Source organism: Melanostigma gelatinosum, assembly GCF_949748355.1.
Source record: "Melanostigma gelatinosum genome assembly, chromosome: 15".
Taxonomy (NCBI): Eukaryota; Metazoa; Chordata; class Actinopteri; order Perciformes; family Zoarcidae; genus Melanostigma; species Melanostigma gelatinosum.
Window position 1 is genome coordinate 3,495,169 of NC_136648.1, and position 23,642 is coordinate 3,518,810.

A 23,642-nucleotide genomic window follows, 5' to 3' on the forward strand; every position below is an offset into this window, starting at 1 on the left:
GTGCGATGGGGAAAATGATGAGTGTTGAAGTTGTTCTGAACTCGTCTGAGTTCAGAACATTGAGGAGAGTTTGTGTCGTGTTCTGTGACTGAACAGCTTTCACATCGACACTTGTTATTCTTGGGCCCGGGTCAATACTGTGACGGTGTAGAATACAAACCGTATTTAAGGGTTAAGACGTATTAAAATATTATGGTTTCAGTAATATTTACTCACGAGCAACCTGTCAGGAAATGTGTCCTCTGTGTGTGCTTATGTGCTCTTGTATGTTTTCTTTAATGCCGTCAACCTGAATTTGAGTCCCCACGACAGCTGGACGATGGTAACCTCGTCCTTTTGCAAATCGCCTCCTTGGTAATGACGGTAATTATCATAATCTGAGTCCTCAAACAAGGCGTTTTTGGCCAGCGTCGTCGTCCGTTTCACTCCTCAACCCAGAGCCTCATCAGTCGGTCCTTTGGGAGGTGTAACTGGCAAGGCCACTCCAGAGCCAGGCTCTTTGTGTGTGTGTGTGTGTGTGTGTGTGTGTGTGTGTGTGTGTGTGTGTGTGTGTGTGTGTGTGTGTGTGTGTGTGTGTGTGTGTGTGTGTGTGTGTGTGTGTGTGTGTGTGTGTGTGTGTGTGTGTGTGTGTGTGTGTGTGTGAGAGAGAGAGAGAGAGAGAGAGAGAGAGAGACAGCACAAAAGCTTGCTCGAGGTTCCGGAGCGTGAACCAGAGAAGGCAGTCTGGAACAGTGCCAGGCGGTGAGATCTTATCGGTGCTGCCATGACCTCGTGTAGTGTTGAAATATCTTTTCCAAACGTGTGTATTTTGTGTCTACGTGTGTGTGTGTGTGTGTGGAATCACGGGGTGTTGACGCATGTGTTTTCGAGCTATGTTTCAGTTTGGGTGGTTTGATTCACGGAGGAGCGCTCTGAGTGGAGTAGGGCTGAGGGTCGACTGTGATGTGCATCTGTGACTGCGCACATTTCGGCATGTTTTTGTGATGACGTGATCTTTTTATGTGATCTTGCATTCACTCACACATGCATGTGCACGCTCACATGTGTCATTGCGCGTGTGTGTGTTTCTCTTTGTATACGTATTGGTCTTACATTACGTAATATAGTTGCATTTATGTTACAATATGACAATATTACCGTCAACAAATTTGAAAGAGAGGTACATCAGCTGCACAAGCACGCTGTCATTTCATAAACGGTATTAATGGCGGCAGATGATGAAAACGATCTGAATAGATTTCCAGCTGAGGACTGAGTTTGTGCACCCTTTTTGTTTGTGCACCCTTTATGTGTAGCATATGCGTGTAAAGAGTATATGTTTCAGTGCATGTGCGTGTGTAAGTGCATAATGACAGGATACATGAACGCAGCGCTCTGCAGCTTTGAGGCCCAGTGTTGGCCAGCATGTAGCTGCTGCAGCAGGCTAATAGATCACTGTCAGTTTCTCCTGTAATTACAGAGATATGACTGTCATTATAGAAATACCGCCCCTCCTCCGTCATTCCATGGCCATTAGACGCATGTGCGTGCATGTGCGTGCATGTGCGTGCATGTGCGTGCATGTGCGTGGGTGCTTCTGCTCGAGCGTGTAGGTAGACATTAAACTGTGAGTGTTCATGTGTAACTGCACAGGCACTACAAAGTGACGGCAGTTATCATTGATAATATATTCAACCTTTGTTGGAGCTGCACACAAGGCTTTGAAAGTATGTTCGGTAGCTATAGAGGGCGGGAAACCCACCCCCCTGTTCTCGCTAGCATCTGTTCCACTAGCTTCTGTAGCTCAACGGTTCTGGATGCTGTCTGTTGTTTTGCTGGAAGTGTTTCGGAAAGCTGGTTTGAAACTGTAGCAAACTAAACTTACCAGCTGCTGTCCATTGGAGGTAGTTACATTGACTACAAGCTATAAACAGCAGCTTAACGCTCTGAAGCTACAGACCGCAAAGACAAAATGCAGCAAAATCAATGCAATGTAGCATTTTGTCATGATAGCATGCTACAAATTAGCAAGCTACTCAACATGGTTTTGAGAATAAATGAGCTCCATGAGACCTGGAAATGTACTGCTGTACAAAAATTCCCATTTCATCTGAATGGTATCCCCGAAACGGGGTCCTGAATAACTTGACAGTTCTTCAGGTTTATATGATGACTATTATATATTTGGCTTTTGTTATGTTAAGATATCGCAGATGGGTCTTAATGAGAGGAGAAGAACATCGTCACATGTGCCATCTTATCGAGTATTTAGCTTTTACTTTAACGTCAGCAGCAAACGCAAATCAGATTTTAGGAAGTGAAGCTCATTGATGCGACATTTCTTACTGAACTGCTCATTTGGCATCACAGTTGACTTCTCTCCTTGTATTTCTGTACACACAGGAGCGTTTTCTTTCTCGTGTTTTTTCAAAGAACGAGATATTTCCCAACACATTTTCTCAGCTTTCGTTCTGATGACTCGGCCAAAGGGGGCCCTCTTCATCCATCCCAGGTTTTGGAAGTACTCCAACTGCTGGTCACCAAATATCGTCTGTAAGAAAATGAAGAGGACTTTTACTTCTGGAACCCTTGACGTGCTTAAACAGATGAAAAATATCAAAGTTAAGGAAAAGGGATTCAGGTAATGAAATAACTGTTTCTAGAAAACACCTGTTTGACAGGTTTGGAAAGCTATATATATATTCTGTATATATATAGATATATATATAAATATCCTTTGATTAACATACATTCTCATTGTCACACAAACATACGGTTGCGGTTTTAAAAGCCCACTCAACACATGCCACACTCTCTATCTCACTCCCCGTCCTCTAACACTCACCCACGTGCTCAAACTCGCCTCAATACAAACACACTCCCTATAATTCATGAACATGAACGAGCATCAAAGTGATTTATTGAGCTGTTATCGGACTTTTATTAAAGCCTGATTAATGGCTCGGAATACTTGGAAGTGCTTTGCATGAAAAATACCAAGTTGAATGTTTGAACAAGAACATCAGCAACCGGCAGCGTCGATGCGAGAGGAAAGTGTTGTCGTCAAAAGCTCCGATGGTTTTTCATCAACAAGTTGTGTTCTCACTTTGGCGTTTGCGTCACTAGCATGTACCACTGATGCTATTTCAGTCATGCTTGGCAGTGCTGTGAGTTGTGTTGTGCTGCCAAAAGATCCTTTCATTGTCTCCACTCCGACACGTACGAGTGCAGCAAGACCGAGTCTGGAACCTCAATGAGCATCTTGTTGGAAACGCTGACTGGAAACATTGAAGTCTGTTGTGATTTTTGGATCGCGAGACATCCTGTTCCTGAGAAGCGAGCCGTGTTGTCTCCTCGCTCTCTGCCAGACCCACTCGGCTGCTCATTTGCTGATCTCTTACTGTTTTCGTGTCACTCAATCACTCCCTCTGCTCACTCACTCCGTCATCGTCCCTGTTTGCGTTCATAGTCTCACACACAATGCACTTGTCTTTCTATCGAGTGTGACAGACGTTCTTTTAGAGCCTTTTCTTTGTGTGGCAGCGTGTTGAAGCAGATGAATGTCGCTTTACTGCAGGGACCATGGTAAGAGTATGTCCAATACGTTACAAAGTCTCACAGTTTACAGACATTTTCCATTTTGATGAAGCAAAGCACATAAAGTCTTACAGAGGAGTCGCGGACTAGTACCTGTCTATTGCAGGGCTTTCCCGGTTCCCAGTGGTCTTACTGTAGACCAGCTGCTGGTCTGTCAGCGAGCAGCTGCTCCTGTTGCTGCTGTTTGCATTTCATCTTTTTTGAGGGTTTTGCATTTCTTCGTGATCCATAACGCGTTTGTTAACATTTTGTCGGCGAGTTGAAATGTCTTTCTGTTTTGATATTCCTGAAAAGGTTGTTTCATAGATTTAGATTCTACAACTTGTTGACAGGACTTCTCTGTTGCAGATGTTCTTTAAGCTGGTTCATGGTAAACAATCAGGTCAGGCATTGAAATCAGATGGTGAGGTTTGGTGCTGACCTTGTACGTTAAGGCCGGCATCGTGTGAACCCTGGACGTTTTTATGGTTGTCCCTCTTGTGGAATCCTCCAGTAACACACGTACATAGACTCATGAACAAATCCGTTCACGACGCACACGGTCGTGAACGTGCTTGTTAAAATGCAAGTGTATCTCCGGTTTTAAGGATGGGCCAAGGGTGCCACGATATGGCTGTTACTTTGTGTTTCACCACAAACAATGAGGTGACACTGACATTAGCTACATTTTATATGACTTGTTCATACAGACAGAAGCAATGAGCATTGGAATAGCCACATTCAAACCCCTGATAAATATGTTGTTATACCGGAGCAAAGATGGCCGACATGACGGCTCTTAATTGCCGGTCGCTGGTGAGATTTGACAATGTGGAGCTCAACCATTGGACACACACACACACACACACACACACATGCACACACACACACACACACACACACACACACACACACACACACACACACACACACACACACACACACACACTACCCCAAACACCCAACTGAATTCATCCTGATGATCATTATAATTAGGCTACTTAGGCTTGTCTTTGGCAGTACGTTTATTTGTATAAATGTCATGGAAACTAGTCTTCTTGGTTTATTTATGCTTTGTGCACAGTGTCTGTGTGTGTGTGTGTATGTATATATATATATATATATATATATATATATATATAGTACTGGGTTTGTGAGTAGTGTGTTTTTTGTGAAGTTTTGTACCATTAAAAACCTATATCCTCCTAACATAATATTTTTCACGTGTTAATAAAAACAGGTTTGCATTGTTCAGATAATCCAGTGGGTTTTGAAATGGTAAGAGTGATTTCTCAGCCCATAAAACTCACCAAATTTGTCGATGAGTGGATTTCATTGGACAGCGACGCTCTTCATATGCTTATTTCTATAAATATATATATATTTGGCCCTAATTTTACGTACAATTCACCGCTATTGTTATTCTCTTGTTTAAATCTCCCCCTGAGACGGCGGCCTTAATCTGAACACCTGCTGAAGTGATTAAAGCGCAGACAGCAGACCCAGAGGAGGTGAGTGCTGACATTCAGGAGGACTATCGGCTCCTGTTTGCTAACAACAGTTTTCTTAAATGTGCCGTTATAATGAATTACACTGCAGTAGGACAGTGTGGTGAGTCATCAGCAGCTATTTTATGTGTCTAATTATCACATTTTAATCTTTATTTAGCCAGGAAAGTTGTTGAACAAGCACGCTCTAATTAATAATATGCAGTTACACCTGGGAGAGAAACACTGAGGCCATTAGAAATGGTATTATTGTAACGTTTTAAATGAATTTAGGTGTTCGTTGGTAAAACGGAAACCACACAAAAAAGAAAATGCAATTGACAAAAAAATAGGACCCAGCATGCACCTCCAAACCGGAATATTGTGGACCATACTCTGCATTTACATCTCCAAAAGAACCAAACCCGATGTGAAATCAGAGTGAACACATTCGGTCAGTGGGACAAACTATCACATGTAGACCAACCCAAAAACCAACGAAAGCATCTCTCTAGAACCGTTTGCTCCTCGTGTGGACAAAGCTCAGATGTGGACTCGCGCCCGCTTGGTGGACACTGCCCACACCTTGTACCAGACTCACACGCCAGCGGGGAGTTTGCGTGCGCAGTATTTTTTTTTCGCTCTCTCTCTCTCTCGCGCTCGCATGCGTCGGGAGCGCACAGAGGGCGCAGCAGGTTGTCAGTTTGCTCCGGCTCCTTGTCGCGGTCGGTCGGTCTGTTGGACGCTGGTTGCGCGCAGTGGCGTCTCGCAGCAGGAATTTGGGGAGTGGAAATTCCGCTGTGACTTTCGCGGCTCGACTCGTATTCCTGACATTTCTGCTGTGACGGTCAGTCAGTCGCTGCGAACAGAGAGAGAGAGAGAGAGAGAGAGAGAGAGAGAGAGAGAGAGAGAGAGGTGGAGAAAGAGCTGGACTGAAATAAGGAGCGAAGATCTTGGAGAGCAGCGCTCAGATGTTCCTCGCGGTTCGTTTTCACAGAATACCGCTGAACTACTGATTCCTCCTTTTCTTTTGGGTAAATTCTCCTCTTGGAAGTACGATTATCGATCCTGTTTGATAAAGAACCGAGGGCGCACAGCTGCCACTGCTTGCGAACGGATTTTCCCCCTTCTTTGGTTCTTGTTTTCTGCTTTTGGATTGTTATCTTTTTTTTTATTCCAGGAGATGGCAAGTTGTTCCCTGACAGACGCAGGGATTTGGTGCTGAAGCTCGCAGGATGCTGGAGACCCTACAACAAGCAGATCTCTTACTTTGAGACAATTATTTTCTCTTTTGGACGTAAACCCCACTGGACGTTTTTTTGCGTGTCTTTATTTTCTTTTGCATAATGTCTGTGTTGTACAATCTAAGGATGCGTCGTGGATTGCTGCTGTTCCTTTTCACCCAAGTCATCCTGGTTGCTTCGTTGACTCAGACCGGTAGGTGTTTGGTTGTGTGTGGATACCTTGTGGCAGGCTGGTTGAAACATTGATCCGTTTTTGCATCAGTTTTGCACCATTGTTGCCTCTCACCTGTTATGCCTCGACTTTCCCTCTGAGAGCACGTCTGCAGGGGTTCAACACTGTTCGCACTGTAATTTCCCTAATAGATGAATAATAATTAAGGATATAATACAAAATAAACCAAAAACGGATTATATTTGGCAAAATATGCATAAAGTATACCTTACAATCACTACAAACTGACAATGTATTATCACAGATGGGTACTATGTGAAGATGTCCTGACTGTAATGCAAATATTACACATTTTCGCGCTGCAGCCGTTTAAAAACGTATTTTTTGGAGCTTTTGCCACTGGAGCCTGATATGGGCTACAAGCAATTTCATAAATCATTCATTGAGAAAATTAAATTGAATCACACCGCCCGTTTGCGGAAGGAGCAGCAGCCAGCTCACCTCGCCTTCTTCAAGTGCGTAATCACACCTTATGGCAGCGCATACCTTACTTTATACCCCACATTTTCTATGAAAAAAATAAAAAATAGTGCAGGCTAACTGAGCTCTATTACCTTCTTGAGGCGGATGGAATCATTCTGGATGTGGAGTTATAGTCACAATGCGTGGAGGCGCAGAAATCAGTGCTTTCCTGTCAACATCATTTATGCTCTACTGGTGGAGTTATGGATTTATGGTGATCCCCAGCTGGAGGTCTCATCCTCACTCCCTTGCTGATGCAGTTTAAGCTTTCACACTAAAATGTGCTGTCAGTCAACATCCCGAGTGCCCAGGCAAGTCCATTTCGCTCTCCACTAACTGCACAACTTTCTTCCTTCTCTTGCGGCGCAGATAAATGCGGGGGGACGATAGAGATACACACCGCGGACTACCTGACCTCCCCGGGCTATCCGGGCGCCTACCCGCCCTCCCAGCAGTGCGTGTGGGTGATAACAGCCCCCGAGCCTGGTCAGAAGATCCTCGTCAACTTCAACCCGCATTTCGATCTGGAGGACAGAGATTGCAAGTAAGAGTTCAGCAACCCTCACTCTCTCTCTCCATCTATTCTCCTTCTCCCACCCCTCTATTGCGCTCTCCTCAACCCTGCCCGGATACAGTGTGAAACTCTGCCACCTATTGGTCAAAGACTTCTACATCTGCTCCCAGGGAGCTGGAGGTACAAGGATGAGATGAGGCTGCTGGAACTTACTTCAGAGGAAGTGGGATTTGTTGGGTTTTGCATTTCACGCTCGACGAGGAGGGTGTTTGTCTTACGGGCATTTGGGTTTTTGGCACGAACTAAGATGGATTCTCTGATTGCACCAGCTTTGTATTGATGGCGTTCAGTTTGCTGATAGAGAAATGGTGTTTACTTTTCATTTGGAAGCAGAGCTTACCTGTTTGTGTTTGGAGGAGGAATAGAGTTTGTCTGGCTCTTTGCAGGAATAGAACCTTCAGGGATCGAATTCGATTTTTACAAATTGTTGGAAGGGCTGCTGTCAGGTCTTTGTGAGTCTGAGGATGTTTGAGGAGACACAAACGTGAGCCGAGGATTTAGTCTGAAGCTTTATCTCTTATCTCTGCCAGGAGACACTGAGATTGTGTGAGTGAGTGTGTGAGTATTTGAGTATGTGCGTCTCTGCGTCTGTCCATGGCTATTCTTACACGCTGCTGCACCAAAACTGCACAAAATGTGGGTTCTGGTTTGTGGCAGAATGCTGAAGGACATCTCGTGGTTGCGGGGATTCACACTTCTTCATAACACCTTTTATTGCCCGTTTGATACCGCCGTTGATTCACTGCCGACTCCTCACTCACTACTCTTACTAAAATGAGAGTGTCTGTTGTGTGAGTGAGCAACGCGTCTGCTGCACTTGCAGTCTAGACAGGGGGTTCGCCAATTTTGGGTTGAATACATTTGAATCAAACATTAGAGCTGTGGTAGCTGCAGACACATCCATTAGAGAGCTGCACTCTTAGATTTTATGGGCAATTGATGGAGAAAACAATTTTCAGATGAATCGATGATGAAAGTCAACGCAGCCCTGTTAATGTATCTGGCTCTGCACTGGCCAAAGCAATGGCTGACTTTTGGTTTTCCACCCATTTCTTACAAGACATTCACTTTTCCATACAGACACTCAAACGTGCATCACAAACCATTCCTACACACGTCTGATGGTGTTTTCCTGAGCGTTACTCCACTGAACCTGTAAACAAGCGCCCATGCAAACACCCACACACACACACACACACACACACAGAGACGCCCGTCTCTCTGACCCAGAGACACACACTGGATTGTGTGCGTCCACACAACAGCCCATGTGTTGCTCTCTCTTCCATAAATAAGCCTGTTTTTATGTCGGCTCCTCTGTCTTTTTTAAAAGCTCCATAAACGGCTCCTGTGTAAATCACGGCCGGCTGTCCAGCGCCGTCTCACAGATGGGGTCCTCCAATACTATTGGATCATGTTGCACCACCAGGGGACCAATAAACCACCAGGACATGAGAGCCACTCTGGACAGATAGTGGATATTGTGCGTCTTTCAGGGGATAACAGGCCGTCCTCAGTGTTGTAAGCAAACGTTCAGGAAAGCTTTCTTCAGGGACAACCTCATTCTGCAGTGAACTTATGTTGTGCGGTAACCCAGGGAGCAGTATAAGTTTGTAATGACGTTGTTTAAGTGCTTAATGAAATGTAATAAATCTTGGTCATAAAAGTTGAGCCAGCGGTTGACTCTGTAGTCACACCACCAGCAGAGTATTATTGTCTGCTCAAATGACTCTTCCATAGGTTAATGTGCTGGAATAAGGCCGTTGTAAAGTCAAATATTAAGGTTTAGTCAGTCTAGTGATGAGTTATTATCCAGTATGAGAGATGAAAAGAACCAGAGGAGGCTTTTCAGGTCTTAAGATGTCAAAATGTATCTTTTTAATGCATTTAAAGAGGCTCTTCTAGTTCTTTGTCAGCGTCCGGGCTCTTTGTTTGAATGTGATGAGACTGTAAGCGTGCAGTCAACAGAAATACTTCCACATTGAGGTTGAAATCGACAGGATTCAAACCTGTGACCGCTCAACAGCCCGGCCGACCCTGCGGCCACCTTCGTTTGGCGGTTTTCTTCGGGGGTTCTCCGTTTCGCTCGATTGGTTTCGTTATTTGTTGTGTGAGTTTGTGTTGGATGGTGGCGGGGTGTAGCTCATAGCTCTCTGAATTGGCAGCAGCAGTGTTGTTTTTGGGAGCGAGTCAAATGTTCTAAATATGCCCATTGAGGGGGGGCCTCGAGCCTTTGGCGAGACCGCAGCCCCACTTCAAAATGTCCTGAGATGATATTTAAGAGTTTTATTTCACTGTTTGATGCCAAAAGACGCAACGTCAGCTTCAGAACATGGTACTGCAGTCAGTCCCGGTCCAATCAACAGCAGAATATAATGTTTTACCGTTTGTGCATTAACCTCTGCTGGTAGGCCGGAGAGACATGGGACAACCAGCATCTGCTCTGCTGAAGTGTCCATGAGCATGACTGTGGCTCCCAGTTCCAGATCTGACCCTTGACCTCTGATTTCTCTGCAGAGAGGAGTGATTGTACTGGAAATGTATTCCTCAAGAATCAAATGAGGGCTGGACGACTTGACAGTTTCGCCGATATGTCAATCAACAGAAAGTTAATCTGCAGCAATTTTGACATCACTTAATGCTAAGGATTTTCTGCATTTCCCTGTTTTATATCATCGTTCAGTGAACATCTTTGGGTTTTGGACTGTTGCGTAGACAAAACAAGACAATTTGAAGATACCACTCGGGTTTCTGTACATTTTTTTATGGGAATTTAGGCCAAACGATGAATCTAATTATTCAAGAAAGTATTCGGGCTTATTGATCGATATTGAAAATAATTGTTAATTGCAGCCCTTATTTATAGTGTGAGGTTCACTAAGTATGAATTCAGCTCACAAACTCAATCTCAACGTCCAATCAACCAAAACAACATGCTTTAAGTGTGGACAGTGGTAAAACACGGAGGATTAGTAACAAAAGTAGAGTTGTTTCCAGTGGTTTACTTTTTCATCAATAAATAAAGTCTTTCATCCGTAGAATGTCAGGAAATAGTGAAAAATGCCAGAGCACAAGTTGACATCTCCAAGTTGCTATTTTTTACAACCAACAGTCCAAAACCCAACAAATACAATTTACTGTCAGAAGAAAAGCAACAAGTCCTCATAATGTGAAGGCTGAAACCAGTGGATATACAGTATATGTATATCATTTTCCTTCAGGCCTTATATGTGACATGAAAACCTAAGCGATGATCAGAATTTGTGTTGAATTCTTGTCTACCATTAAACAAATCCACTTATCTCCTCAGCGAGACAACATACGACATAAGGAGCAGTGTGTATGTAGCTCAGCTCTTAGGCGCCTGTTGGATTTCAGTGTCAGCGGCCTTTAGGTTACAGGACACGTTCAATAACACTCTACCATCCCACGGTTTTCATTCATATATACTCTCCTGATTGAAATTTATTGTTGGGATGACACCCCCCCCCCCCCCCCCCCCCTCCCTCATCCTCCTGTCGCTGCTTGCCCATTTCTCCCAGTCCCCTAATTAAATTACTGGGCCAAAATGGAACAAACACGTTCCAGTGCTGAGAAACATGTCTGCAGTTAAGCAGCCAAACAAAGGAGCCATGGCACCGGCTTCCCAAAGCAAACGCAGGCTACAGTTCCGGCATCTGTGTGACAAAATAGCTTGCCGGTGCACCCTCATGACCCAGGGTTTGTAATTATGATCCCTAATTACAGCGCTTTTAAAAATACACATTTGTCAGCCAGGGAAATGTCTTCTGCTGGTGTGATTCATGAAGGAGGGAACTTTGGGGGAGTTTGAAAACAATGACACAATATCACAGGAAAAACAGCAACAACAATATAAGATATAACGTAAAGTGTAGCTTCATGGCGCCAGAGAAATCACACAAATGTACTGGTTCATAAACTTGTAATTCCCAAAAAATAGCATCTTTCATGATGGACTTGGGGGTTGAAGAGATTAATTCGTGGTTCACAAGGCCTTCGGAAGCTTCTGTAACAACAGAGATAATTCCATCCACAACCTTTTACTTCCACAAAAGTGACACAATCTGCGCTCAGTGAACAGACGTTGCTTTTTGAGACGAGAACCAGCAACACTTTTTGTTCAGACACCCTGAGATCCATCGGCTCTGCCTCCTTAGCCAATCTGGAGGGGCACCAGAATAACTCTTGTCTCACGTCCACGTCTGAAATAGCGCGGCCGATCAAGCGAATCCCCGCGGCGGTAAAATAGAGCAGAGGCATCGGTGAGGAACATGCGTCGGTGGACGGGATAATTTGGGACATCTTTTTAGGAGTTGGCTGAACTGTTTCCTCCCACATGAGCCTGTACTGGCACAGTCCTCACACACACACACACACACACACACACACACGCACAGCAACCTAACTTTCTGTCACTTGTAGTATGCTTCATGTGCACTCTGTGGTGCAAACACGGCTACAGTGTGCGTGCTCTTGGGCAGTTTTGTGAAGGGAAAATCTAAGAAAAGAAATTGCTCTGGCCGTCACAGTCACCAAACCTCAACCCAACACCGATGGGAGATTGTGGAGCGATGCTTCGACCAAACGCAGAATGATGAAACATCCTTTTCAACGTATGTGTTCATCCAGAATTGAATATACTTGTAGAATATATGCGAAGGAGAAATGAAGTCAATCAAAGGATCCAGTAGTAGTAAAAAAATAAATCACAAAAATGTTTTCCGAAGCAGAGACACAGGACCGCAGCCTGCAGTCGTCACATGAATGGAAACACACATTTGGAAGGCGTGTGCGTGGGTCTGTGTGTATGTGTGGGAGCTGTGTTGTTTACAAAGTCAGTTGTGGATTTGCACTTTCAATCATTTCATGTTTTCAAAGTTCATCTGACTCTGCTCATCAAGAAAACTTGAACAAATCAAGCATTTTTGAAGTATTTGAAATATACAGTATTTTCTGTTGAGGTATGGCGAAAACAAATGGATGGATGAATAGATTGCTGGATGATAATGGATGGATGGATGGATGGATGGATTGCAATTGGATGGTGGCTGTGCATGGATGGATCTGCAAATAGATGAAAGAAGATGATGGGTAGAATGATGGGCAGACTCAAAGAGATCGATTGAAGAATGGACGTATTGTTGAATGATAGATGGAAGAATTGCAGGATAGATGGAAGGACTGTGGGATGGAAATGCGGACTGCTGAATGGATGGATACACATTTGGACAAACTTCAGCCCCCAGTTCATTCCTGATCACCTCTTGTGAAAGTGCGAAACAAGCAACTCCGCCGTCAGTTGTTTAGTCTCGTGTTTGTGCCGCAGCAAAGGAAATTCAGATGAATCGCAGCCTTTAAGTGGCTTTGGGCCGAGGCATTATTTCACCAGCGGTCCTTTGCTCAGCATTCAGTCTGACGTTTGCCAGTTTCAAAGACAAATAAAAGCAGCCCTTCCAGATGGTTGTATTTTTCAGGTCCAAAGCCGCCGCACAGAACAGGAAGACTAATTGTGCTGCCGTCACAGATCGGTTAGCCCGTGGCGCGCTCCCAAGGAAAGTTAAGGCGTCAGCCATCACAAATAATTTGGTTGTTTGTTCTGTGTTTTGCAGCGATGTGTTTTTTTCTGTTTGTTACTTTGGAGTACAAAACAGCCGTGAGAATTAGGTCAATGGCAGATGGATATTTGTTTTGCTTTCTTGTTTGTAGTCTCAATGAGCAAATATCCTGTTTATGGAATATCACTCCCATTTTTTACTTCCGTGTCAAACTGAAAACGTTTGTAATTTCTCATGAACAGACGAAACATAGTTCTGCTCTGTTTGGTTTGGCTCCACAGTCATTGTTAAAAATAGAGGTATTATCAATTTGTGAAAAAGCCATGAAAAAATGCTCACAGGATTTGGGTAGAAGAACAGAGATTAACAGATCTACGGATCAACATACCTCTCCCTTTTCTCATGCCATCTTTCCCCACGCTGCAACGGGGCCTCGGTGGGGGAGTCGCTCCTGCTGAGCTTAAACTACTCAAACAGAGGACATGAGTTTAATCATCATTTGGTCATTCAGTGTGATCTACACAGAGCTTGGATCATTAAAGGAAACGAGACAACGAGAAAAAGCAACAGATGTAGAGGAAAGAGAAATAGAGGGGTGGAAGGAGAGAGCAGATGAGTCGAGACAGACTCGGAGTCTAGAGGGCTTCAGGCTGGTTGGCATGGTCAATCTCATCCTGACCTCGGTGACAAACCTCTCGCTGTCTCTCTCTTCCTCCTCCACCCTCGGGCTGTTTTCTCGTTTTTTTTCAGACTGTCACCTCCTGCACCATCACTCTCTTGCTCTCTCTCTCTCTCTGTCTCTCTCTCTCTCTCTCTCTCTGTCTCTCTCTCTCTCTCTGTCTCATCCTCTCTCTCTGTCCCTCTCTCTCTCTCTCTCTCTCTCTCTCTCTCTCCCTCTCTCTGTCTCTGTCCCTCTCGCTCTCTCTCTCTCTGTCTCTCTCTCTGTCCCTCTCTCTCTCTCTCTCCCTGTCTCTCTCCCTCTCTCCCTCTCTCTGTCTCTCTCTCTCTCTCTCTCTGTCTCTTCTCACTCTCTGAACTCCATGTGCACCCGTTATGTTTTCATTCCCTTATTTTTCCACTGCTCCTCCATTTAGATCGACGATGTTGAATCTTTTCGGTTTGTATCTGAACCACATTATCAGCAAAGACTTGTTTGAAACATTTCATTCTGGTAAAAGAATTGACTTGAAAAAGGCTCACGATACTTAGTAAAGTTACTCAGTCGTGACTGAATAATTGGACACTTGAGGGACGAACTCCACAAAAAGCTGAACTACAATGGCCCAAAAACATCGCTAACATTTTAGCAAACGATTGCCTTGTAGACATCCAGCAGAGAGCAACATTAGCATTCATGTGAAGTCGTGTTTCTGAGAAGAACGAACTGGGTCTGTAGCTGCTAAACACTCTCTCTGCTCACAGTCAATAACTGTTACAGGCCAGTGGGTTTCAGAGGGTTTATCCAGAGGGTTTGTCCTCCAGCTATTAAATCTGACATTACTGGCTGTAAATATCTACTCGTTACATTTAATGTACCGACTGAAATGACAGTACCAAGTGGAATTGAAGCTTCTTCATGCATTTGATGCTTTTTGTACTGGGATCTCGAACACAGTGACCATTTGTACGGTTCAGCTTGAAGCCAATCACCTCAATCATTTAAATGCGCCGTGTGAGCAGCAACAACTCGTACACTCTGTGTCGTGGTGAATATATTTGACGGAGTCTGCAGTTCAGCCGTTGGTATCATAGTTTTTAAACGATACCCAGCACTAGCCAGGATTTTAGTGAGCAAAGTTAAGCTCGTAGTCAACCACCAAGCTGTAAAGCTTGACGGAAGACATTTAGCATTTACATTATTTTGTTAACTTCAAGTTTCCTCTATAAGGTCATGCACGTTTGATAAAACTGTTGGGTTTTCCTTTACGTAAAGCAAAGGAAAGCCAAACAAAATGTCTGAAAGCACCAAATGAACTTACAGTGTTGTATTTATCCTTTTTATTCATTTGATGTGGTTGTAGGACATATCGATCAATGAATATCATTTCTGGTTGTCCACCATTGATAGATGCGAGTAAGAATCGAGTTCAAACAGTGGCTGACTTTCACCAGCTGACTCTTGTCTCTCAGCAGCAAATATTTGTCCAGCGGAAAGGACGGGTGAACTTTGAATCCTGCTGTTGTTTCTCTTGTGTAACTCTACATTGTTTGGACTTGCTTTTCTAAACAATTATAGATCCAAACTCTGCGTCCCACATGAATCGGCTCACACATGTGGAACACGCGTGTACACATACAAAGGCTGAATAAATAAGACGCACACGGAAAGATACTCTGTAAATATGTGCACAAGCAATAAAAAATGCTCACACACACACAATAAATCTATAAAATTGCTGTAAATGTAATCGGACTTGTTGTGGATTCCCTGCTCATCAGTGAGTCGCACATGTACACACGCTCACGCTTTCACACACAAATGAAAACACATGTCAGATTAGATCCTTAACGAGGGGAGAGTCCGGCGATGTGCGTGTGTGTGTGTGGGGGGGGGGGGGGGGGGGGGGGGGGTGATGAAGAGGGAAACCCAGTCAGCAACATCACGCACAGCTGCAATCCCAGGATTTACAGGACTCAGTGATGCACTCCAGATGTTCCAGAAGCAACACACACACACACACACACTCATGTGCACGTTAAGGGGGCATCTTTTAGAGTAAACATTTGGATTTAATCGTGACGATAAAGCTTGTTTTGGCTCAGCTTATTTGAAAACCACTTGGAGCATTGGATGTACAGTAAGCATGAAAACGACAGAGATGAGTGAACGGATGGATTGCAGGATTGATTGGCTGGAGAGGATTTACACTTTCAGTGTAAAGCGTGTTCTTAGGATAATGCGTTTTTTCAGACTTGCTGTATTTTTCTCTACCAATGGCACTGAAGTGACACCAATGATGTTGTTCAACTTAGAGATTGTGAAGTACTTGGCTTTTACGTTTGCTTTGGACTCCATGGGAATCTACTTTGGACTGTTTTTCCTGGAGCTACAGCAGCTTTCACACCTCAGCAAAGCTCTCAGGGAAAACAGCCTCCGGTCCAGGAACAAACCTGTCCAATTGGCTCAAGTGTGAAAATGGTCTGACATGAACTTTAACAGGATTAAGATATCTCTAAATGTATTGTATTATAGGAATTCAATATGGCTTGCTTTGCTTTCATCTTAGATCACAGACTGATGGATGGAAAAGATTGATCGATCTACTGACAAGCCTTGACCTACTTTCTCTGTGAAATGCAAAATATTAAGTTCGTTATGAAGTTGTTTGAGCAACACGTTCTCCTTTCAACTCATCACACACTGACTCTTGGTTCGAACCCGTGGCGTTGCATAGCTCCACTGCAGTCGCAGTAAACACCTGGTAAACGTTCAAACAAAAACAAGGCAGCAAAACTACTGAGCTGGGTTTAGGAAGAACATCATGGCTGGGCTTAAAATATGTACGTAAACAATGTAGCACGAGTATGGAAAACGCACCGTGAACTTCACTTTAAAATAACTCAACAGCACTGAACACCGTCTGACCCACATACCCTGTTTTTGGTCTTTATACTACGTCATCACACTCCCAGAGTGTCAAATAATGACGCGGATGGGTTAACACTGTAGTTACTTGAGAAAGTCTGGTGCAGTGAAATGTGATGGGCTGGTTTTAGAGTCGCCAAAGTCAAAATAAAAAACTCCACGAGTAATCCACCAAATATAAATTACATCATCGGATTCCCAAAATCTGCCTTTAAAAGGCCCGTGAAAACTCAATGTCACGCTTCGGACGGTTCACCGCCAGGATACGACGGTCAGAGGTCGGTCAGGAGGCAGAACTGCGTTTTGACCTTCTCCTGGGAGGATGAGTCGGCCTGGGAGGCTTCGTCCTTTCTAAATATGCGCGACGGGAAAGCCGCCCCCCCATTGGAGCAAATGTGGCTGTTCATTAGCAGCATGGACAATAAAGTCTTTTTCTTTCACAGCTTGTAGAGGAATGCGTGTTATCTGTCTGGGTAGAAACGCCCCGGGGTGACCTCCCATTCAGACATGTATGTAGAAGATACACACACACACACACACATCTTGTGGGCAGATGATGAACAGATTAAAATGTGTGGGAGGCACACACACACAACAAAAAAGAAGCGCTCATACGTGGATGTAACAGAATGTATTCAGTCTGATGACCCAAATCTGTGTCATGAGCTCTGAGTTATTTTGAATCAGACTGCTGACTGAAGGGAACGCAGGAAATGGGTGTGTTAGTCAAGTGTTGAGAGCAAAACCATCAGTGTGTCACTGGAACACCATTTGTTCTGGTATTCTAGGCCAACACTTTAATAAAGTGCACACCAAAATGAGTGAGTGGCGGTGGTGTTTCGATCCTTTCCCAACGTGGTAAATTTCTGCATTAGAGTCCTGCTGTATATTAACAGCTTTAAAAGGAAAGGGTCTTTCTTGTGAGCAATAGGAAGTTGCTGGTGCTTCCTTTTATCACTCATGATGCTGAAGTGTTCGCCCGGAGCTCCAAAATCAGCGATTCACAAAGAACAGAAGACTCATTCGGTTTTTTTGTGACTGAAAAGCTCATTTGGCAAATGTGCTTATCCTCTTCTAACTCGGTTTATTTCTCAAAAGCAGCTCGTTAAGTTACAACACCAGCAGGCATTTCTGCGTAATATCATCATTCTCTGAAATTAAGGCTTTTTTACAAGCTCCAACTGCTCTTTATCTTTCTGTCTGTCTGTCAACTAGACTCTCTCACTGCCAAAGTGCAGCAATCCCGCAGGGCTTTTCTACATGTGTGTCTGAATAGAGCCAGCTAATTAATGTCACATGTTTTTTGGGGGAACAAACGGCGGACGCATGGCCTCTCCGTGAATACGGATGAACTTGTCGAGGGCCAACACATGTCAGAGTGCAGTGGAAGTGACACGGTATTTATTGCTTTGCCCCTAACTCACTTCGGAGAGGTGTGGATTGAGTGTCGCTTGACAAAGGGTCTTTTTCCTCCCAAAATCTCTCAGGTACAGCCGGAGACATTCGGCATTTCTCTCAATTCTGTGTTTGTGTAGGACGAAGGTTTACCAGACAGACTGTGTGGTGACATATATTACGTTGCAATCACACCTGGATTCTTGTATTTTTTGTAGTTGCAAGAAACTTCTCTGCTCCCCAAAATGGCGACTTTGACGTTCGTTCTCCTCAACCTTCTTCACAATAAACCCCCCTAATTTCATCCTTCAGGTTTCCGAAACAGTCTGTCTAAGAAAGAAAGGAGGCGGGGGGGAATAGTGTTCTCCTTCTCGTCTGTGTCTGTTCCTAAATGAGACCAAATTCCATCTCTTCCCCGTCTCCGTTTTAATTTCCCAGCAGGATTGTGCATCCGTGTGGCCGAGATGAAGGATGAGGATATTCATACTTTCTCTGCTTGGCCCAATTTATTATTTGGGGGCAGAGAGGGGGGGATTTGTGTCGCTGTTACTCATTTTAATCGGATTTGCTTGAAAAAAATTTTGTCTTTGGAAGCGTACTGCAGATACTGGGTTTACCAAATAACGCATCACTTTAACAAGGTTTGAATGTTTCTGTTTGTTATTGCTTCTGATGAACCTCATGGCCATGAAATGAAATGTGTGTGGGTGGATGGATGGCACTAGTAAAAGTGAGTGAGTACTTTTTGCGGACGAGAAAATGGCTTCTAATGAGTGCTCATGGCTCTACTGAGTAGCTCTGCGAACATTGAGTGTGTGTTTGTTCTTGTACTTATATCTTTGAGGGGACCATTGTTTTGATGTTGAGAGTGAGGACTATTTTACACAAAGGGCTATGTCAGGGTTTAGACTCGGTTTTAGGGTCAGATTTAGGTGAGGGGCGACCGTGGCTTACTGGCTAGAGAGGGTTGTCCTCCAACCGAAAGGTCACCGGTTGGATCCTCGGCTGCACCGTGTCCTGTGTCGAAGTGTCCCTGAGCAAGACACTGAACCCCTAACTGCTCCCCGGGCGCCTGTCATTCGCAGCCCACTGCTCCCTACATATACAGGGATGGGTCAAATGCTGAGAATAATTTCCCCACTGTGGGACTAATAAAGGAATGCTTCTTTCTTCTTTCAAAGCCCACACCACCTGATATCCCATAGTGCTTTGAGAAGCAGTAGCATCCCACAAAAAACGAATAGGGGCTGCGTCACATCCAGTGGCTCTTAACACTTACAGAAAAGTAGGTCCTCACAAGCACAGAAGTACCAACTTGGATTTTTTTTATGAATAATAAAAGTGTGTGTGTGTGTGTGTGTGTGTGTGTGTGTGTGTGAGTAAGACAGCCAGAGGGAGATGATGTAGATTTTTTTGGTTAATACGGGGGAGGTGAGAAGCTGGGAGTGATGGACTGGTGTGTGTGATGGCAGGTGGCGTCGTAGTGTGTTTTCTGCTCAGACACAAGGATGCAACACACACACACACACACACACACACGCACACATGTGCCATCTGTAGCCTCCCAGCAGAGCACAGAACGACTGGTCAGGCTGAGCTTATCGGCACCAAAACACAGAAACCACTTGTGTATTTCAAAATCTGAACAGTGTAGCCGACGGCTTCTCAAATGTGTGTGTGGACTTGTATTACTGACAATGTGGGGACTTAAATCTTTATACCCCATAATATGATGACCTTTTAACAATTGAGGAGATTCGCCCAATTTCATAGTAGCACACGAACAAGGTGGGATTTAATTGGCTCACTGGACACTTTTCACTGTACACACAAGTCCCAGTATGATGGTAATGTGCAATAAAGCGCAAAAGAGTCACAGAGCAACCGGGTCATAGTCATTATAATAATATACTTTATTTAAAGAGCAATTTTCAAAACAAAGGTTACAAACTGCTTCACCAGATAGCAATGGAAGACAAACAATGATAAAAAAAATTGTGTTGTGTTTGTATGCTCTTTGATTTACATGACGCTGAGGTAGCATCTGCACATGAATGTCTTTGTTGGATGTTAAGAACTTGAGAGACATTAACTTGTGTTGTCTGCGGAGTAAATTCACACTGAATGTGCAAACTCTGCGCTCAGTCGTTTAAGGTTCTACCTGCCAGAGCTCTCACAACAAAAATGACAAACTAATGGAAACAGGAAGTCACAGAAGAGGAGTTCATCCTAAAGCTGCTGTTGGCATGTTTCCTGGATGAACACAACTTGTATTTTGAACAAAGGAAGACTCACTTCTTCCAAAAGGGTACAACACACTCTCTTATGTTATTGGCACAAAACCAGTTAACACCTTTTTCCGGACCTTGTTGAAAGCCTTTCTGGAAAAAATAAGGTAGAAGTAAATTACTTGATCAAACTTTAAACTCCTGAAAATGTGTTTTGGGTGTATCAAAAGTGGAATGTTTCATTTTTAAAGCCACATGGTTGACAGAGAGGTTTTTTTGGAGGAATCGTTTAATGTCTGGAGAGGAAGTCGGAGAGCAGACAAGTGTTTGCACTGACAGATCCAGATGAAGGGAAAAAGACGTGAACGGAATAAATGGTCGACGGAGGGAGAGGGGTGTGACGCTGCTCTGCAGAAACACTGTGTCACTCCCAACTTCAGCTTTGCTTTGCAGGAGGTGAAGGTAACAACAGCCCAGACTTCACCCCGTAAAATGCTCCCGTGAGACCTTCCAGATGTGTGTTAAGAGGTTGGCCGGCGGGAATGCAACACAACACAACACCGCGTGTTAACAAGCCGTAGTGTTTGAGCGGAGCAGGGTGAGGGCGTCGGCCTGTAGCTCAGTACTCCGGTAGCTTCAGAAGGAGGCGGGAAAGGAATGCGGGCTGTGTGAAAATTCCCCTTCTCCTTCTGGATCTGATTTATTTAAAGACATAATCTTCCACGTCCCCATTTGTGCTAAATTTGGTGACGTCGTCGGGTGCCAGGTGGTCACTGCTTCGGTCAGTTTGCTTTGCGCTTACGTACTGTGTCAGAACTATTTGTGTGATTTTCACTCTATTTTATTTCTGTGGGTTAAAGGCCTTCAACACACCGTTTTTTTTGCTGAATTAATTCTCACGTCAATATATTTTTCATATAAATTTGGACATTTTACAAGTTAAAGTCCTTAGAAGTGGATGATCTTCGAAAACAAATGCTATAAATTGTAATATCGAATCGCAATACTTAAAAATCTCAATATATGATGACTCGAACACAAAGTATTGTGATGTTATCAAATCAGGAGATAAGCATGTCGTCCGAGCCCAACTGCTCAGTGAGATTATAGTGAGCAAGTAAAACGTAACTGTAATTGTAAACGAGCGGCACATTCCTCCTTCATAACTGGAGGGAATTGCACCGTTGGGCAGAGAACATTCGATCTCACGGTCAAGGGTGCATTTCTCGGGAGAAAATGTGAAGTTAAAAGCTTTATACATGAACTGATTTGGTGTGTTTTGTTTCAGCTAGTGGTATATGATTCCTCCATCAACATTGTTTTCCTCCAGATTTCTAGTTTATTAACGAACAATCCTTCAAGATGCAGCAATGAGTTCATATCTCTTGACCTTCCCTGGCACTTCCTGCCACTGGTTGCTTATTAGGTTTGACATTTAGCCAGCTTGCACTTTCTGTATGCGCATCGCTGTGGCTAAGAGTGCCAGTTAACGGCATGAAATGTTAATTTAAACATCTGCTCTCGGAGTGGGGCCCCGCAGACGGAATGGCGATCGTTTTGCCCTTGAGCAAGGCATTTGCTACGGACAGCTGCACCGGGAGGGCCTGAGCCGGTGTGGTTCACGAGTGCTGTGAGGAGATGGGAGAGGAGGCTGCAGGGCTGCAGACCGAGCGACTCTCCTGAACTAGAGTGTGAAGACACAGACCCCACTTCATTAAACGGGCCTGTCTCGGTCAACACCGACTGCCTCCAGGACCGGCTGGAGTGACTGAGTGTAACCATCTGACCATCAGACACACACACACTCCATCTCTGGCTCTCTCTCTCTCTCCCTCTCTCTCTCTCTCTCTCTCTCTCTCTCTCTCCCTATGGCTCTTATTTTATGATCTGACATTGGGCGGTGGAGGTTTCATGCTATGAATAAAAATGGCATCAGCACACTTAAGTCCATTTCTCACTGGGCATGCAAAGCTTTCTGCGAACACATGGAGAACAAGACAGAGGGAAAATCAAGTCAGCGGCGCAGACATGAACACAGAACTGATTTTTTTCTACACCTCCTGCTCAAATACCTCGATTTAAACATCAAAAACACTGTTTATGCCCTGAGCTGTCAGCGCTGACGCTACGCTATAAGTCTAAACAGACTTGCCTGAGAATAACTGTGATGTTCGGCACGACTGTGATGTTGTTTGTTTAATTTGAATAGATATTTTCAGAGGATGTTGTTGCAGTAATATGCAGGGTATTTAAATCAATGACTTGCAGCATGTTAGTTCACAGCAGGACGTATAGACAGTCACGTCTACAATGTTTCTTCATCATCTTCATGGGTCTGGAAGCTGCATGTTGTTGATTGCTGATGCCATTTCATTTGTGGTGAGTTTGCTACCAGCAGCTTCTCCGGTATGATTGTGTTCGATTCTGATGTTTTGATAAAGTATCTCAGAGGGAAACATCTGTCTCTGCTGGTTTTCTGTTGACAGTGAAAGAAACATTTCGCTATTTAGAGTTTCCGCCGGGCCTGCAGTATCGGGGGCATTTTCTTAAAATGCATTTTTTTTTTCCCCAAATGTGTTCTAACAGCAACTTTCCTGGCGGGAACAGTGCTAACTGTTCTTTTTGTTCTTTTTTACTTAGGGGTGTCTGTGTGGCCTATTATGGCCCAAGACCAACACCATTTAACACCAATGCCCCTGGCTCCATTCAGGCCGGGGACCTTCTTTGCAATGTCAAGCTCACTGACAGACACATCGCGTTACCTGTGACATTTGAGATTTCCTGCATCTGTGTCCAGCAGAGAGAGACGCCATTAAATCAAGATGTCTGTGAGAGATCTTAAGGAAGAAAAGCAAGATTTCCCACGTCAAACTCATGAAGAGACTCTTTGAGAAACCGCCGCCTAACAATCCGTCCGTCTGCACGCTGACGTTGTTAGCCGTGAGAGAGATCAGCAGTCGACGGCTGAATTCCTGGAGTCCGAGATGAGACGGCTGTCTGAGCTTCGGTGCGAACTCGCCGAGGAAGTCGCTCACCGTGTGGGGAGACTGTCGGTGTTTCTGTCTAGTTCCGCTGTAGCAAACATGTTCAACCTCGGTTGTTTGTCTGGTTACGTCAGGAGCGCCGTTTTTATTTTTTGTGTGTATTTCTGTCTCATTGGACACACATTCCACACATTCTTACCGCTTTTACCGCTGATCAGCAAGCCGCCGTGCTGAAGGAATATTTTGATACTCTACCCGGCTTCCTGAGGAATACTCTCTGTTCTCTTGTCAGGAAAAGGTCAGAGGTCAGCTTTAACAC

General features: G+C 44.3%; 1 pseudogene across 1 annotated transcript in view; it reads left to right on the plus strand.

The window, feature by feature from the left end:
- Positions 1-5,769: 5,769 nt before the first annotated feature.
- Positions 5,770-23,642, plus strand: part of LOC306788926 (neuropilin-1a-like) — a 59,340-nt pseudogene continuing 41,467 nt past the window's right edge. Inside the window, exons 1-2 of the transcript XR_013773187.1 lie at positions 5,770-6,479; positions 7,350-7,524. The product of XR_013773187.1 is annotated as a neuropilin-1a-like (transcript). The remainder of the gene's footprint in view (positions 6,480-7,349; positions 7,525-23,642) is intronic.